The following is a 13,459-nucleotide window of genomic DNA, read 5'->3' on the forward strand; positions in this document are numbered from 1 at the left end:
GATTTTAGCCAGTAATAAAATGATTCTATGAATTTTTCTGGTCTCTATTAATGGATAATTCTAACAGTTTAATGTGTTGTTTGCTATTCAATTATTAACGTCTCAGCTGAGAGTATTCCGATTGTGAGCAATCTCAACAGTTTTTCAGGGGTAGATTCAAAATTTGATCATGTATGTAATGAATAAAATATTAAATAATTACTAAATTTTTCATTCCATTGCACTGTAATATAAATTATAGTGCTAAGGTAAATTTGTATCCTTTCTAGCATAAAAATTACGGATTTTCAAGATGGTGGCCGTAGCAAAAATTGCAACAGTGTCATCTTAATTCAAAATGGCGGAAAATTCTAGAAAACAAAATGTCGTCGATGACATCATCGAATATGGCTGCCAATGTCATCAAAGGTCATCCAAGATGGCCACCATGACATCACAATCAGTATGAGTCAAAACTGTAGTAACTTGGGTAAGTTAATCACAACAAATTTCTGTCACATTACATTGAAGTCTTAAGTTTAATTTACTCTCAGCTCATTCTTACATAATGACTTTGGTGGTCTTGTGGCAAGAAAGGCTCAATCCCTGACAAGACTGGGATTTCCTGAGCACCGAGTTGGTACCAAGTGCTTCGGAGCTCAATATAGCTTGGAAGTCCCGTCACATTAAGGGGCTACCTCTCATTTCAGGTCAAGATTTTATATTTACAGTAATTACAGATAAACTTGTATACTTTTTCAATTTTTTAACTTTCACAAAATTAAAAATATATACAGTGCATACTTTTTGCATAATTAGCTGCCAAAATAAAATTTTTAACGTGTTTGTGTTGCACAAATAAGGAGAATTTAATGTATTGCAAAACTGAAACTTTTTAGATTTAACTGAAATGCCACTGGCTACTTCAAGAAATGGTTTGAATTTCTTTCAGAAAATATTAATTAATTTTACCTGGCATTTGAAAATTCTCAAATTTGTTACGATTTTGATAGCCAAGAAACATGAAATGAGTTTTTGTGATAGAAATGCATATACCCTATCATGAAGTAGTCAGTGGCATTGCAGTTAAACCTAAAAAGTTTCAGTTCTGCAATAAATTAAATTTTCCTTATTTGTACAACCCAAAAATGTTCAAAATGTAACTTTGGCAGCTAATTATGCAAAAAGTATGCGCTGTTTATATTTTTAATTTTGTGAAAGTTAAATAATTGAAAAAGTCTAAAAGTTGATCAGTGATTAATACAAATATAAAAGCATGACCTGAAATGGGAGGCAACCCCTTAAGCCCAGATAAACATAACCATGCAACCTAAAACTAAAAAAAAAAAACCTTTACCGTCTATACATAACGTTTTGAATACTGCAGTTACTGTTTTTCATGGTCTTTAAAATTTAGTTCTTAAACCGGCCTCCCATTAAAGCAATCCGAAGTCTATTTCACAAATGGTAAATGTGAAATATCTGTGCAGAATAATTTGTTTATTAAGTACAGGTGTAGGTACGGTACATACATAAATTCTATAATTTTAACAGAACTGCAAAGTACTTCAACTGTAAATTTATTATTCATGGTTATATGCCAAACAGTTTCTTTTGATATATATAATTCAGCGATTGTAACTACCATATGTATGCATCGCCGGTAACTTCTATTCCGTATGTCTATTACAGTCATTAGTTAAGTCAAATATAAGTACACTTTTCTTACGTTTTCTAAGATATTATAATAGCAAACAAAAGTATTTATTTCTAGTTACGTTTATTTTATTGTTGGAATGAGAAAATTTAAAATAAGAATTAAATTAATTTCCTTTCAAAAAAGTATCACAAATCTCCCTTGCTTCGTTTTACGTAGGCTACATACAGTAAAATGGGGCTACTTAGACATGTTGTGGAAGTTTTTTGACGTGACGTCTAATAAATCGATTAACGCCGGCTGCACGCACGAAAAAGTGTCCTGTTACATTGTGTCCCGTTATGCTCATTGTACGCTTGTGCCGCATCTATCTCTCTTCCACTCAATTGGAACAACCATCGATTTGACTTTTTCGAGGAACATTAAACATGAAACACTCCCATTTGTTTCCTACTTTTCCTATCATCGTCCTATCCTTAACAGAATAACACAGATTGGAAGAAGTTAAATAGCAAACATGTATAAAAGTTATAGTTAAAATAATCTCTTCGTTAAAGTAATAAACATATTTGAATTAATGAGTGCAAATAAAAGTAAATTTATCAATTAAATTGTAGATTTCATTTCACTCCTTTGTACCCATACAAAATAGTGATAATTCAATAAAAATGATTCAATTTTATTCATAAAAGTATGCAATCATTTTATCAATGTTTTCTTATGACGTCACGTTAAACTATCGTCCGTAAACCGACTTTACAGACAACCAGGATTGGTTGAGCCTTTGTTACACATGCCACAAATCCAATTGTTGCAAGTGATGCAGCAAATCCAGTCAGCAGCATGGTGGTAGGACCTTGTTCTTGCCTTTCTTCTCGCCCTTCTTCTTGCCCGTTATCCCCTTCTTGCAAGACAAATCACTTAGAGGAACACATTCATCGGAAGAAGTCTGGTCAATCTCAGGCGGAACCCGAGAAGTTGAGGGAATTTATGTGAAGGTCGGGTCATCCTCGATAGTTGAGACAGTTTAAACAATTGTGACATCATTTTCAATTTCTGGAGCATCATCGAATGTTGGGACATCATGGGTTGTTACAGATATTTGTGTACCTGGTTATTGAACGACTTTCCTCTTCTGTGTCTAATTCTTTCAGAGTTGTAGCCCCTTGTCTTTTTTAAAAACTTCAGCAGGCTGCTGTCGAGGACACGTCCAGACTCTTCTGAGCAATCTGCTGGAAGCTTTTTCAAAACGGCTTACGGATCAAAAGGGCAAAGACCTGTAGTTCTAACAGTGCTCTGTAGATTTTTCTTTATATTAGGAGCCAATGCATACATCAATCTCTTTAGCAGCATGGGAAACTGTGGCTTCGGGATGGCGCCCAGTGTTCTTGATTCTTTTCTCCAGCTATCCAGAACCTTCCGCCATTCTTTCTTTAAGGCGATTGGTGCACGGTAAAAAATGGTCACAGGCCCGAAAACAATGAATTTTGTAACATATGATCATTAAAGAGTCTAGATGCCTATGTGGGTGACTGTTACTATGTAGGGAGGTCAGGAGCTTAGTTCCAGCTCGTCAGTGGCGAGATGGCCTTCAAACGGGAAGGGTGTCGCTGGCAGTCGCTCTGCGGCCTGCCATCTAAGAGGAATTAACAGAACCTCGAAGGTTTTATCTCCCTCTCCCTCTAACACACAGCCGATACGGTTCTATCATGCCCGGAGGAGGGGAAGGTTTAGCAGGTTTCTCTTTCACTCATCCTTCGCCATGGGGAGGCGGAATGGATTATTTATTTGTTCGCAACTGCGCACATAATGTGGCTGAGAGTGCACATCTTCTCACTCAACTCGCTCGTTCTCTCACACTATTTCAATAAATCTTTTCAAATCTTCAACATCAATACTTTAAACCATTGCGCTTCCTACGGATTAATTATATTTCATGCACGTGCCCAAATTCAGCTGCAAAAAAATAAAACGGGTAGTCAATTTTTTTCTTCAAAAACCTTCCCAAACACTGTGTGTTAAAAAACATTCTGAAAGCCCATTTTTCTAGATAAATGGAAATTCTAAATCACCTACGCCACAAGGAAACATTGTGCTTTAATATTATGTAAAGAAAACACCTCTTAGTTTTATAGTTATGTAAAGGTGGTGTGATATGTTTTAGATGTCGCACCATCTTATCATCCATGTAGAAGAGTTACCCGAAAAGCTAACAAGACTATTGCCATGGAAATAGAAATATGGTTAAGGAAATATTTTTCAAATGTTTGTAAACAGTAAACAACATATAAAAAATCTTATAACTGTAAAATTAAAATACAAACAACCCTATAGCAAATTTAATTTCAATATGAAAAAGTCTACAATAATGTTTACAAGAAACGAAATTGCAATAGCAATACAAAAATATCGCAATTTTGTTACATTGTTAACATATATATTATTTTTAATAAAGGCAATAAAAATGACATACTCAATATTTGGAATACAATGAATACCTTAAGCCCTACATAATTGCTGTGATATTCACAATAAATGCTTTTCTTAAATATCGTAATTAAAAAACATCGTAAATAAATTATGAACATACATATTATGGTGAAGGAAAGTGGACACTATCACACTGAAAAATCTTAGAGGGTAGATTTCCTCATCTTATTTCTTTCTTTGCGTTTTTGGTCTTGTTCGTTAAAATATTTCATGTTCAAATACTTCCACTCTTTTTTGCACAAATTGTTGCCATGAACATTATCAAAACACATTTCAGCGATCTTTATTAATTCAAAAAATTCATTAGTGGGACATTTTAAGTTACCCTTTGATTGTACATGTATCCAGCTATCGTCCTCCGAATTAAAATCCGTAGTGCCAAGGTCAGGATATTTATTTCTGAAACGGTGAGCTATATAGCCAGAAACATATTTCAGCCCTTCAAGAGAAATTTCGTCACTCTAAGTCTATTTCTTCCATGTCAGCAAGATCTATTTCATTTAAAGGTGATTTCTCTTGAAATGTCTTTGTAAAATACATTTCCTTGCACAAAAGTAGTTCTGTAATTTCATTCTGATAAGCACTGTCCTGTTCCATTTCATTTGACGAAAAATCACTTACCAAACACATTTCGTCTGTCTTCTCATCAGTGTTTTTCCGTTCAGCAAAAACTGCTGCAGAATGTTTTCACAATATGTAGTTTATAATTCTGTATTTAAAGTAAATGGCGACAGATGCGTATTTTGATGTCCCATACCTCCAATATACGGAGAGAGAAAAAACCACTCTAACACATCTTAGTTCAGTTTAACTGTTAACAAATATTTAGGTTAACAGGTCCTATACATATTTCCCAATGTTTTACTGACTGAGTTATACTGGACATTAATTAAATTGATCGCTGATATTTATACTTTTAAACGAAATTTTGGATTTATCATTTTATGTACTCTAATGCGTTAAAAAGTGTAACGCAACACTACACACAGGTAGTGATGTCTAGTGCACTGCCCTATGCACATTAGTTAACAAAAAAATATAATGAAATATTAATTACTGATAAATAATACCTTGATGTCGTGATACAAGTAACACATGCTTATCTGATATTTATCTCAATTAGAATACGAAATAGGAAGACAAAATAACTAACTGATTTTAAGACTGATTTATAACTTACACAGTACAGTGCATTTTGAAGACAAGTGGGTCTTAAGAAGCGAAAATCGTACTCGATTAAAGGATGGTATGGTGTTCGGTATATTAAGGTTTCCCTCAAAGTAACGGTTTCACAATGCTTTTAAGATATTAGTTACATTCCATCATAAGTTTAAAGCATTTCTCTTAAGAGTGTGCTTCGTAGCATTAAAAGATGTGCCTTAATTATTTTGCAAATTTATCATTGTTATGGTGACGATGTCGGGGGTTTTCGTAATTTTTTTTTAGAAATATAGTACAGTATTAGCAACTACGTTAATAACTGTTATTTTATTCACACAGAGAAAAGAAATACAAAATGCTAAAATTTGGCGTTTGTCTTTTTATATACTATATAGGTTTGTTATTATATGTGTGTTGTAACATGTATAAAAATGTTAAATATATTCAACAATATTTGGTAATTATATATATTAAAAAACTTTTATGTACGCGACTTGAAACTACGTGAAAGGTTTTCAGTCTATAAAGGCCTATTCTATGATTTTTTTAAAATTATTAATTCTTATGCAAACAATTAATAAAATTGAATGTTTCTTACATTGTCAGTATATGCATAGCATTACAGTTATTCCAAACAATTCTCTACTAGTGTTTACCTAAGGTTTGCATGTTACGTTGGTTCTTCTACTAATACACGTATATTACAAGAGGTTTGTAATAGATTAAATGAGGTAAGTGAGAATTCGTTTTTATAAACGTTGTGTATGAAATTATAAATTTTGAGACGTATAATAACAAAAAGAAGTGCGTTCCGAAGACATATGTCGGTAGTGTTACCCACTGAAACATTATTCCCACTTCAACTCTCTGTAAAAATAAAAGTATGGGGTTGAATGCGTCAAGAGTGGTATATAAATAAAATTTGAAGCTTCTTCCTAATTTCATACGCAGGTGTCCCCCACCTATAGTTGCAAACAAAAATTTTCCCTCAATGTTGTAATTTACTCTGCGTATTCACAAAATTTTTTGGCAGTAAATATGTATTTAATTTTTAAAAATGAAAGCATTCATGTTTCGAAAAAAATATTAAAGCGATGTGGGGAAAAATGTTTACAGATACTCCAGTAAAATTTTCAGTTTGATTGTTTTGATAGTTTCGGAGCTGTTGCGAGTTTAGTTTGGAGGATTTTTCGGCCGCGCGAGGCAAATTTGGCTCTTTTTCGTTTTCTTCCAGCGTAGGAAGCAGGGAACAAACGCCGATACCCGGCTTCACCTCGCATCCTCTGCTGGCCTTCCCTTGTCCTCTCCAGATGTATTACTGTATATTAGCTCCATGAGTGCGACCTTGACAGACCCTTCGTTTCTTCGGCCTCCTCTCTCGTCCTCCCTCTACACCCCATTCTTCCCCCTCACCACCCGCAGGCTGCAGCCAGCCGGCCGGAGCTCCGCCGGACTACCTGGTTCCGACAAGCACCGCCCCTCAGCGCCACGTCGCGGGGACATTCTTCCCGGCGGCGAGAGTTTTACACGCAGCACTAGAACTGTCACTTCAGAGGGCGTGTTTTGAGTCGGATCGTATCAAAAACAAAAGTATATGAAAATATATACATAACTCAATAGTGTTCTGCCAATTATGTTTTCATTTTCATTTAAATTTATTCTTTAAATCGCTCCTGAAGTAGTCCAGCAGTGATCAATGGAAATTGTCAATGTTAAACTGTAATTCTGACGATGAAAATTTTTTTTTCTTACTTTTATAGGTGCAGAAACCTATTCGTAGACTCGTTTCTTGAACTATACTTAAGTTTAACATAATTATGTGTTTTCTAAATAATTCTGGCTTGGAATAAAAATAAATGCATTTAAAATGACATAACTCAGTAAAAAAAAGTTTATTAAAAATATCCTAGGTATATTATGTCTTAAAAAGAAGCATCAAAAATAAATATGTACAGTTAAATTAGTTTTGTCGTAATATTTTCCATGCACCAATCGCCTTAAAGGCCCATAAATATCCACGTCCAGTGGTTGCATCATGTGCGTCGAGTTTGGGGGCAGAGTTGTAAAATAAATGTTGTTTTCAAGTGCAGTTTTGATGACCTCAGGTGAAAAATGAGACGCCAAATCGTCAGCAATGACAACAGCTTTTTCATTTTCTTCTTGTGTTCCTTGATGTGCGGTAGCCATATTTTGAAGGACTATACCTCGAAGAGGTTCATATCAAACCAGCCGCTGCTACTGTTCCTGTAAATAGTTTCAGGTGGCCCATCCTGTGTCCAGTTGTCGTAAAGGTGCTTCGATTTGTAGACAACCATGGGAGGAATCGAATGTCCTGCTGTGCCACAGAACATGCTGAAAGATGATTTAGAATGCTCCTGGACTCTTTCGACGCGTTTGTGCCCTCGGCGTACTAGGACTTTTATCGCCCCCGGGTCGTCTGTAATATTTGTCTCATCATAATTATAAATTAGATCAGGACGTGTCTCCTCTAAAGCTGGTCTCAGATTCTCAAAACACTCCTTTATCTCATTAGGACCCACTGATGCCCTTGAAGTTTTGATGTTTGTGGCCAATCTTTGCGTGAGATAGTTCCGAGCTGCAAATTCGTTCACAAAGTTGGTGAGTCAGGTGATCGCAAAGCAACCCACGCGCCCCCCTGACCCCACTCCCTGCTCTAACCCACTCCGCGCACTCACAGCACTCCCCTTCTGCCTCACAAGGTCACGCGAGTTCGCTCTGCACACGTTTACACCTTATTTTGGCACTCTGTTAAAGTAGCCCCAAAAAGTGTCAAAGTTACCCTTAAAGTCAAAGTAACCATACAATTTTAACATTTGAATTTTCATACTGATATTACACATAACTATTTATTTCTATTAAATAAACTCATTTCACCCTCTGATATTTTGATCATCTCTATAAGAAACCATAATATAACATATAATTTTATTTTAATAATAAGGCATATGGAGGCACACCCTAGGGCTGAGTGATACCCACCTCAGATGGCATTCCGAGCTGTGACTCATAGGTAGCTCTTATCCTGTCCAGGTGTCATGAATAGTAAGAGACAGATTGCATTGATTTGAGAAATGTAAGTATTCCTACAAACTCACTCAGAGACCACTAAAATTAGCTTCCAAAACATGGCTTATATCCAGGACCCACAAAATTTTACAATGATCCAACAGTCAGTCAAAATATTTACCTGTCAGAATTATTGAACTATAGACTACTAAAACCATGAGTTATCAAAATCACCTTCCAAAAGAACCGGTTTATGAGTCACAAACGCATGCAGACCAACAGACATGTAAATGTGGTCACGCTAACTTCCATCATTTTAACATTAGAATTGTTTCAGTAATATTTTTAGTGATTTGAAGTCGTTGCCATTTTATGCTTTTATATACAAATCTTTTGTTGCAAGTTTATACAAATTATTTGGAGTGATTCTTTATTACTCGTCAAGCAAATAATTTTCACTAGTCACAGAATTGCACATTTTTCAAGCCCTTCTTACATCAATCTCGTGTAGTTAAAATGTTTTCTCACCTTTAAATGAATGTTAGTTTTTTTTCACACCTTTTTGTAACAAAGGGTATTTATTTAGTAACTTGAAAAGTGGTAAAACATGTTGCCAAAAAAAATTATTTTGACAATAGTTAAGAGATCAATGCCAAAACGAAACATTATGCTGTCTTGGTCTGTCAGTTTCAAATAGCTTGTGTTAATACCCACAAAGAAATTGTTAAAAATTCTTAAATAATTCAAACTGGCAAGTATAGGATCAAGTAATTTTATACCATGTTTTCTTACTGAAATCTTGATAAACAGTGTCAACTAGATATCGAGATCGGTGTGAAAGGTTTATATAGCAAAACTGTTATTTAATCAAATTAGATAATTTACTGAAACTGATTAAGGCTATGACATGTTATATGTTTGTAATTGGAATAACAATAGGATATTTATATTACTAAAGCCATCATTTATTCCAAGATTTTTTCAGGAAAATAAAATTTATTTTATTAATACCGCAGAAATATTTTTTTAAATAAACCACAATACAATTGTACATACAAAAGAAGAATACAGTACATCTAATAGGAATAACTGCTTAGTAAATCAATACATTCTTTATTTAATTTCCTGCGTTCAATAATATTTTGCTTAATGCGCCCCTTCCTGTTTGTATTTCAGCAGTATTCAGGAAAGACCCAAGCCTCAGTCGCAGTGTAATGGTGGGAAAAGCTACAATATTTTGGTTCCAAGGAATTTGTGAAGAGGCAACTCACTGTTTGGATGTTCACTCTACTAGTCAAGTCAGCACGTTAGGTATTTCCCATTATCTCAGTTTACTTAGAACGTTTTAATCTGGCTGCCTAGAGTGGAAATATAGTTTATCTAAATTCTCTTTGACGTTATTCTAATATATCAGTATTCATGTTAAGGTAAAACGTTTTTTCAATTGTTTGCAACGAACATTCAGAGAATGATAGCAGAATATTGCTAATTGATAAAAAAACACAAACTTTAGTAGCAGCAGACTAGTTAATCATCCAGCAATAGTTATTTTGCTGATTTTAATAAGAACACTAAAATGTTTGAGCATTATTTTAAAATGTAACTGATTTCTTCTCTCCTCGAGTAAATGATATTTGTCTTCCGTATGCATAGGATTGTGCTGTCTATTCCAATACCAAATTTAGATATTTTCGAAAAGTACTGATCCCTTATGTAAGGCAGGTCATATATATTTACAAATATGGAAAAAAGTCTAAACTTAAACAGAACTGTGAACCATCTTAACTGTCGGGGTTGGGCCGTCACAGTGTTTGTGTACCAAAACTTTACTCTGCATTACAGCACGCTTCATTTCAACCGTGATGAAGCCTGCAGCGAAGATAATGGCTGCTAAACCTGCAATATACTTAAATAGAATCATTAAATTTTGTGTTATATAAAACTATACTGACTCCAGAGTAGGCAAATTTTAATTTGTAAATGAATACGTCACTTTATACACTGTATTTACCTCTAAACGGTTTACAGTAAACGAAGTTACATGTTGAAATTTTAAGAAGTTGGACTATGTATATATTGAAATTGGTGATTGAAAGATTTCAATTCTGGCTAAATGTGTATTACGTTTCATGAGCACAGCTTGCCGGCCTAACTTGACTACTGTAATTCTGTAATCTTATTTTATTTATATAAACTTATGTACTGTATGTACAGTTAACAAAAATTCTATCCACCAAAACATTTCTTTAGGTGGGTTGAGAGTGAAAAGGTAAATATAGATATATTTTATTTTATTTTCACCATTTTGTAGCAAATTTTGTGCTTTTCCTAATGGTACCAAGCCAGAGATTGTAAAAATTAATAGAAATAATTTATAATAGGATTACTGAACTATGTTTACAATTTTTGATAATTTATTTTTTCCACTTCTAACATAAATTGCATGTAGGGGAGAGGGGACAGATTTGACTCAATAATATTGCCATAGTAGAATTGTTTATACTATTCATTAAATATAGCATTAGTTGAAGTGGGCAGTACTATAAGTGTGTTAGCTTGGTCTCACCTACTCAGATTACACTTATAATTACATACTTTGTTGCTGAGAAATTATTTTGTCAAACTGAGTTTTTTGTCCACATGTACCCCATGCTGGGGCAATTGTGGACAAATGTGGGGCAGCTGTGGACGCTGCTTTATGAGACTGATAACTTGAAATAAAATGACACATTGCCATGGTAATTATTTACTATTATTAGATTTTTAATTTAGCAAACATAAAAATTGTATGACTATAAAAATATGCACATATTAAGTTTAAATTTATTCCATTTATGCCTAGATTCTTAACTACAACTGCACTAATAAACAAAACCATTAAGATAATTTTTTTTTTTTTTTTTAATTTCTGTTCTTAACCCACGTTGTAGCTATCAATGTCAATTGAAAACGTTAAAAAGCCACTTGCTCGCATTGTGCCACCAATTAAACCCATTCTTGGTTTTGGCAATATCATGACGTCCTTTATTAGCACTTCACATTTGTCAACTTCATTAGGGAAAACAAATTTTCCATCACTTTTCAGTTTTAAAAAGTTAATTTCAAAACTATTTTCATCTATTTTCTCATCAACTTGGCCAACATAATGTTTAACCATTTTTTTAGACTGAAATTTTACTACAGCATAGTCATTCACTTTAATTTCACCCAAACATCCAGCTGAATCTATAAAGTCATTGTCACTTTCATTTTCGCTGGGGCTCTCAAATGCTGTGCTATCAGTCAGTCAAGTAATCTTCATTTGATTTAAGTTTTGATCTAAGCACACTGCTATGAAAATTAGTTTTGATTGTTTGATTATTTTTACTGCATCTTTTCTTCGTAGTTCTTGACTTGCCCTTGTCTTTTTCCTGTAGGCGTAGGAATTCTTCTTCAAGTCTAATTTTCTCCAGTATGTCAGTCAATACTGTATATTTTCTTTTTCTCTTAGAATTTTTTGGTTTTTGTCTGTCTGCCTTTGGGAATGGTCTAACCATTTCTGGTGACAATGTTTGTACAGACCTTCTAGTTCCGCTGTTCAGTTGAGAAAAAGTAGGCCTACAGTTCTCGTTTGATGCTGTTGAAGCAGAATCAGTAACTTTATAGCACTGATTTGAAGTGGATGGATGAATAGCTTTCACAAAGCCAGGATTATTGTCCGGATGAGAAGAACAAGTCGCTGTGCTTGACTCAATGGAAGTAGGATCTCGAGAAATTCTCATACTTGAAGTGGAAGACTGAATGTTCGACTCAACCGAAGCAAGATCAAGACAAATTTGAGTACTTGAAGGTTCAAGAATGGTTGATTTTTCCAAATTATGATCAGCAGACATACTTTCCATGTGTATCTCAGTAACATTAGAAGGCATGAAGTCTTTGTCAGTAAATACATTCCTATTCAAAGGAAAAATTCCTGACTTATCAAAACCAGCACAAATGTTATTTTGTGAGAATGATACAATGTTGTAAACTGTAATCAGCTTTCCGGGATTAGAAGCCATCCAGGAATTGAATGCAGTCTTGCACATAGACTTAAAAGGACCAAAAACTGCTATATCAAGGGGCTGGATTCGGTGGGTGCAATGGAGGAAATGTTAATATAACTATTCCATTCTCTCTACAAAATAAAACTAAATCAAGACTTGTGTGAGAGTCATGATTGTCAAGAAGAACCAGAATTGGATTTTCTTTGGAAGCTGCAGTGACCTTTTGAATGTGTTTCATAATCTGCAGAAAACAGTCTCTTGTCATCCATCCATTTTGGATTGCCAAGCCGATGCTACCTGGAGGAGATCCCGTGAGGAACACTTCTTACTTGAAACGAACTCTAGGAAATATGTACACTGGAGGGAAAGCTTCGCCTGCCGCTGAAACTATTCCCACAAAAGTGACTTGCTCATCCCTCTCAACAGACACTATTTGGCCCACTTGCTTGCAGCCATTTGGAGCAACCACTTTTGGAGCTGGTAAGACAGTGCTGATTCCACATTCATAAACATTGATGATCCTGCTGCTACTAAATTCGTGTTTGGTTAACACCTTGTGTAAATTGTCAAACAATAAACTAATATTATATCGATTGAAACTGATATTTCTGCCAATACTGGTTGACTCCGGTTTACGAAGAGATAAAGCAGGATGACGTTTCATAAATGACTTCATCCAGTCAGTCCCAGCCATTTTCAGTGTTGTCCAGTTGTTCGGTAGAGGACGACATAGCTTAACAGCATAAGAATATACAAATTCTCGGATTTGATGATATGTGAGCCCAAACTGCATTTTAGATGACTGAATAAGGTACTCTTCTAACAGAGCTTCTTCTTCTTTTGTAAATATTTGCCTACTCGTGTATTTTGAATCATCTTTCCTCATTTTTATATGAAGTAGTTCCTGGCACATTTACACAAGTTTCACTCTCTTCACTAGTTGCTTTCATTTTTGACATTCTTTTGTGTAGCATTCATTTTGTTAGATCATACTTTGCAGCTGCTGATCGGATAGAAGCACCACCTAATATTTCTTCAATTGCTTTTGATATATTGTCTTCAGGAATTTCTGCACGGCTGGTTTTTCGTTTATATGATCGTACCATTTTTATTTACTGAT

The 13,459-nt window shown here is 34.6% G+C and overlaps 1 protein-coding gene across 1 annotated transcript in view; it reads right to left on the reverse strand.

The window, feature by feature from the left end:
- The window catches only part of LOC134529375 (cyclin-dependent kinase 17-like), a 223,353-nt gene that overhangs the window by 188,970 nt on the left and 20,924 nt on the right, over positions 1–13,459 (reverse strand). The window lies entirely within an intron of this gene.

Source organism: Bacillus rossius, chromosome 2 (assembly GCF_032445375.1).
Source record: "Bacillus rossius redtenbacheri isolate Brsri chromosome 2, Brsri_v3, whole genome shotgun sequence".
In the NCBI taxonomy this organism is placed as follows: Eukaryota; Metazoa; Arthropoda; class Insecta; order Phasmatodea; family Bacillidae; genus Bacillus; species Bacillus rossius.